This window comes from Hakea prostrata, chromosome 9 (assembly GCF_041222555.1).
Source record: "Hakea prostrata isolate BN-2017 chromosome 9, UWA_Hpros_2, whole genome shotgun sequence".
In the NCBI taxonomy this organism is placed as follows: domain Eukaryota; kingdom Viridiplantae; phylum Streptophyta; class Magnoliopsida; order Proteales; family Proteaceae; genus Hakea; species Hakea prostrata.
Window position 1 is genome coordinate 42,956,680 of NC_142608.1, and position 6,305 is coordinate 42,962,984.

A 6,305-nucleotide genomic window follows, 5' to 3' on the forward strand; every position below is an offset into this window, starting at 1 on the left:
AGGGAAACTTAAAATCCTAATCCCCTTATGAATATAATTTTATTATTGTACAAGTAATTGAAATAAAATTCTATTTAAATTACAATACAATCAAATTATAATTATATAGACATGTAAAATACAAGACACCTAAACCCAACATATGTTTTAGTGTTCTCTTCTCTTATTCAGCTGCCCCCATTAAAAAAGAAAAAGAAAATGAAAGGTCTACTTTTAAGTCTTTAACCAAAAGCAATTTTCAAAAAATAAATATGAAATTTTTTTCTTATACTATTTTAGTTTATTTTTAATCTTTTAGGATGGGTTCTTTGATAGAAACACCTGGTTGCTTTGCAAAATGTGGGTGTTTCGCAAGTCATTCACTCTGTGCTGCCGGCTTGGGATTTTCCATTGTCCAGTGTTCGAAAAGATCCAGTGGAGTTTGACGCATGCATATACGTCATAAATTCGCCATCTCACCAAGTACGTGACTCTTCGTCAATAAACGTTATTGACTGTGAAGTCACATGCCGAACATTTCTATAAACTTCCACCCCGCCGCCTCTCTTCTCTCTCTCAAGGATCTCTCTGTTAGCGTAGGTGATCTCTCTCTCTCTCTCTCTCTCTCTCTCTCTCTCTCTCTCTCTCTCGTATATGCAAATCGGTAAGAAGTGATGGAAGAAGTTGGGTTGATCTCATTAGTGCTATTCTGCATTTTGGTTGTGTGGTGGGGTTGGAATGCGTTTGAATGGATATGGTTGAGACCCAAGAAGCTGGAAAAGCTTCTCAAGGAGCAGGGCATCAGAGTCACACCATACAAGTTACTGGTTGGTGACCTGAAAGAGAGCCAGAGGCTTTCCGATGAAGCACAATCCAAGCCCATGAACCTCTCCCATGATATTCTTCCACGTCTGCTGCCTTTTCATCTGCAAACTTTACAGAAGTATGGTATGTCTTGGCTATTATTTTCTATGCAAGTTGATTTCAACCTATCTCAAGGTGAAATTGTAGAATACATGTTTGAGTTTAGTTATTTGACTGCTTATCATTAGATACTTCAAGGTGAAAATATAGAATTATTGAGGTTGAAGATGAACAGAATCATATCTGGAGAACTTAACCTGAAACTTAAGTTTCAATTAAACAGATATTAGGTTTTATGAAAAAATCATTCTCATGGAGACACAACTTATTTCAATTCACCCAAATTGGGTTCAGGAGAGACTAAAGGATCTAATTTTCCTTTAAGAGATGATAAAGTTTACAGTTTCTATTCTTCAGTTGCTCACCCTGTAAACCCAACTCAACGAGTACCCCTTTTGAGGCACTTAGAACCAAGGGTAAGGCCTGATTCAGAGAAAGAATGTTGAGTCGGAAAAGTTACTGGAATGCATTACAGGATTTGAGAATGAGAACGTATACCAAATGCTGTTCTATACATTCCCCAAGAAGCTATCACTACAGAATGCATACCAAATGCTGGTAATGGCTGTGGCCCTTATGAGATGATAAAGCTTACGGTTTCTGTTCTGTGATGTGCTGTATTAAGCCTTAAAAACTGATTTTATTCTGCTCTTCTCTTTCTTGGAAGATAACTAAGTGTGGATAATTGGAATTTGGAAGTGCAGGGAAAAAATCTGCCTTTTGGTTTGGAAGAAATCCGAGAATGTATATCATGGATCCTGACCTCATAAGGGACATTTTGAGCAATAAGTTTGGTCACTTTGCCAAGGTCAGAGTAAATCCACTCATAAGGCTTCTTGCAAGGGGACTTGTCAACTATGAGGGTGAGAAATGGGCCAAGCACAGAAGGATCATAAATCCAGCCTTCCATATGGAAAAATTAAAGGTTATTTCTCTGTCTTTGACATTTCATTCTAATTAATTCTTTTAAATTCATAAAAAAACAGAGTAGATTAACACCATTATAAAAGAAGCAAGGGAAAACAGGGGTTGGGGGGAGGGGGTGGCAGAAGACAAAAAAAATACAGAAATTCTGTTTCTTTCCTGGGTTTAGAAGCACACGTTACATACTGTTACATATTTGCTATTGTTTTTCCATGCTATTGTGATGATGACAATTTGTATCTTCCTGTGAATTTATGAAGTGCATGTTATCCGCATTTTACACGAGCTGCAATGAGGTAGTAAGCAAATGGGAGAAAATGATCACATCCGAAGGTTCTTGTGAACTGGATGTATGGCCAGATCTTCGAAGTTTAACAGGGGATGTCATCTCTAGGGCAGCGTTTGGTAGCTGCTATGAAGAAGAGGCGACGAATATTCAAATTGCAAGATGAGCAAGCTAAGCTCTTTGTAAAGTCTTTTGAGACTGCTTTCATCCCTGGGTTTAGGTACAATTCAACATTCTCTTCAAATAGCTCAACATTTTACAAATCATATAGCAGAGATTCAGTTTTCTTATTTTTCAAAAATTAACCAAAGCTGCCGCTTTTAGATCTTTGGACTTCTAGATGAATGGATGGCTGTGAGTTCATCGTATACTTGAAGGAAAAAAACAAATGAAACTGATCACTCAAGCTTGCATTTATTCATTATTTCTCCAAAATAAAATCTGAAAGCAATCAAATTACAAAATTTGATCCTTGTCCTCACCAATGTCGACTGTGTACAGTTTGCTGCCCACAAAAAGGAACAGAAGAATGAAAGAGATTGATAGAGAAGTAAGAGTTCTTTTAATGGGCATCATCAGCAAAAGACAGAAGGCAATGGGAGTTGGAGAAGCCAACAATGATGATTTGTTAGGCTTGTTACTTGAATCCAATAACAAGGAGATTAAAGAACAGATAAAAAGTAAGAACGTCGGGCTGACTATCGAAGATGTCATCCAAGAGTGTAAACTCTTCTACTTTGCGGGGCAGGAAACCACATCTGTTCTACTTGTTTGGACAATGATATTATTAAGTATGCATTCAGAATGGCAAGCTCGTGCAAGGGAAGAAGTCCTCCAAATCTTTGGGAATAACAAGCCAAATTTTGATGGGCTAAGCCACCTCAAGATTGTAAGGATGTTTTCCCATAAGACCTGGATAATACAAGTCTCTTATATTAAGAATATAGTTGTTCTGAGAACTTTCTTACCTTAATCTTCCACTGCAGGTTACCATGATTCTGCTTGAGGTTCTTAGATTATATCCACCACTGTTGCAGCTCAGCCGGTGTACATACAAGAACATCAAACTAGGAGAAATTTCTTTGCCTCCTGGAGTACAGTTACTGTTACCTATAGCCCTTGTTCATCGTGATCATGAAATATGGGGTGAGGATGCAGATGAATTCAAACCAGAGAGGTTTGCTGAAGGAATCTCAAAGGCCACAAAGAATAAAGTCTCATTTTTCCCATTTGGTTGGGGCCCTCGAATATGCATTGGACAGCACTTTGCGATGACAGAAGCAAAGATGGCTTTAGCATTGATTCTACAACGATTTGCTTTTGAACTTTCACCATCCTATGCTCATGCTCCTACTACTGTAATAACTCTTCATCCACAGCATGGTGCTCAAATCATATTACATAAACTGTAGTCCCACTACCTCCATCATCATTCTTTGGTGATCTATCAGGGGAATAATATTGTATGTGGTAACATGTTCTGTTCCAAATGTACTATGCTTATGAGTTTAATAACTAGTGTCGCCCCTAAAGCGCAAGAGGAGTTTGCAGTTGTGTTCTTAACTTTCAGGAATTATGAAATAATCTAAGCATGATTTAACAGAATTTGCTAGATGTACTATTATGCAAATTTAAAAGACACTTTAGGAGGTTATTGCCAATTTAACATAGATTTGTAGTATCTATGCTTTTTTTTTTTTGGTAGTAGTAGTATCTATGCTTTTCACTATCTATCTTGTGTGTATCTGAAACTTTCCCAACAAAAAATAGAGAAACACCAATGGTTTCACCTTTCCATTGATCCAAAAACCATCAGATTGGAGTTTAGTTAATCAAGGATCTCAACCATTTCGATGTGTGATGTAGAGTTACTAAATAGGTAATCAAACTTTAAGTACCATTGTTTGCAAGCTTGCTTAAAACTATGGTACAAAATTTGGTCGAAAAATGCGAAACGAAACCTTTGAGGACCCAAAAAAAATTCTCAGTTCGGTCGAAACTGTCGAAATTTCCTCAATGGGTCGAAACATGGGTGAACTAGCTTTAATCAGCTGGGGAAACTTGGGAAAATTCGAGAGTTTCAATCGAACCTCGAAACTGGGTTTTTTATTTAAGTGAAGCCGGTTCACCTTTATAAAGAGTCTCATTCTTCAATTGAAACTCTGGTTTCGCGAAAAACAAGTGGAGCAGGGAGTTCGAAACACCATTTTTTGACCTTTTCTCAACCTTTTTACATGATTTTGCATGATTTCAAGTTGATTAAAGCATTCCTTTGGTGAAATCGACACTTCTTGGTGGATTATTTCATAGTTTGAAGCTTCGTTTGAAAGTAACCTAAGTTTCCATTTTTTTGGATTTTTTCCTATCTTTCATGATAAAATGGTGTTGGAATGTTTTGAAATTTACTATGATGGTCTCTAGTAGGTGGATTAACAAGTGGCGGTTATTTGATTTGATCCTTGTATTGTTCTACTGTTTTTTTATTTTTATGATTTTAAAAAATACCTAAAAAATTATATATTTTTATTTGCTTCATGCTCAAAGCATATTGGATTGAGTTGATATTGTTATTTGTTATTTCTAGTAAGTAGATTTACATATGCAATTCATTGAATCTGATTTTTGAAGTGTTTTACTATGTTTTCTGATTTTTTTTTTGTATTTAATAATTATTACAAAAAATATTTTTAATTAGGAACAAATATTTCATAATGTTTATGAATACCTTACTCTACATATGTAATTGATTGGATATATTTTTTGAAGTGTTTTAGTATGTTTTCTGATTTTTCTTATATTTAACAATTGTTATGAAACATATTTTAATTATTAAAAAATATTTTTAATTAGGAACAAAAACTTCAAAATGTTTATGAATACCTTAGTTTACACTTTTCAAGTAATGTGTGACTGTGTGTTTACACTTTAGTGTCTTTAGGGCCTTAGGTTAAAATTAAAGTGTTGGGTTTCTATTTTAACGGTGAATATTATGTATGTTACTATCAGGAATTCAGATTCAGGCACAAACTTTTGAGTTGGAGATTCAGACAGAAACATGATGTCCGACATAGCTTGGCAGCATGGTAAGCCTCTGACGGATGATAGGAAAAAGTCAGAGTGTAAATATTGTTTGAAAAAGATTGGATTAGGTGGGGCCACTCAACTAAAGATCCATCTAGCAGGAGGGGACCGCAATGTGGTTGGATACCCCAATGTCCCTTATGAAGTTCAAGTGGCAATGGCAAAATATGTGACAGGAGGACAAGAGAGGAGGGCACAGAAGAAAACAAAGAGGGATCAGTTCTAGGGAGCATGCCTAGAGGAGGTGGGGGTGGAAGAAAAAAATGTGGATCTAGATCCAGGTGATGCATCATTCCCTGAGGCAGAGATGGAGAGAGTACTTAGGATGAGTAGGGGGTCTTATAGACTCGATGAGATCAGAAGGACACTGAGGGTCGTGGGTGCAGGGTCATCTAGAGATCCAGATGTTGGGAGGGCAAGCGGAGGCAGCTCCAGTATGAGGAGGAGCCAGAGTGTTAGAGAGTCAGTTCCACTACCATGGGCCCCATGATCACTACCTAGTGCCACATCTGCTACTTCTAGATCTAATGAGGCCAGTCCTAATGTGCAGATACTACGCAATGATCCTGACTTGTTTGCGAGGCCACAGTCAAAAAAGAAGAAATTAAAGCATATGTGGGGTAATGTGAAGGAGAAGGTGGGGATGGCCTTTTCTAAGTGGGCACTATATCACAATGTTCCTGCAAATGCTGCATAGGGGCCTTATTATGCGGCGATGGTGGATGAGATCAGTGTTGCTGAACATGGGATGGTTCGGCCAATCCCATATGAGATATATAATGTATATCTCCCATGGCATAAGGGGAACTTGAAAGCCTACATTGATGGTCTTAAGCCGATGTAGATGCACTATGGGGTGACAATGATGTGTGATGGTTGGATTGGTCCCACTAGACAATCTATCATCAATTTTATGTTGAATTGTGATGGAAGGATGATGTTCCTCAATTTTGTTGATGCATCCGGTCATAAGAAGGATGCAAAATACATATATGGGTTGCTGAAGAGTGTGATGAAAGAGGTTGGAGTCGAGCACATGGTGCAAGTTGTGACTGATAATGGTGCCAATTTTAAGAAGGCTGAGATGAAGTTGACGGAGGATCCCAGGTAT

The 6,305-nt window shown here is 37.4% G+C and overlaps 1 pseudogene across 1 annotated transcript; it reads left to right on the forward strand.

Moving 5' to 3' along the window:
* The first annotated feature begins 554 nt into the window (after positions 1–554).
* Positions 555–3,707, forward strand: LOC149005269 (cytochrome P450 CYP72A219-like; annotated as a pseudogene). The gene is made up of 5 exons (XR_016175531.1): positions 555–927; positions 1,608–1,828; positions 2,088–2,333; positions 2,615–3,002; positions 3,100–3,707. The product of XR_016175531.1 is annotated as a cytochrome P450 CYP72A219-like (transcript).
* The last annotated feature ends 2,598 nt before the right edge of the window (positions 3,708–6,305 follow it).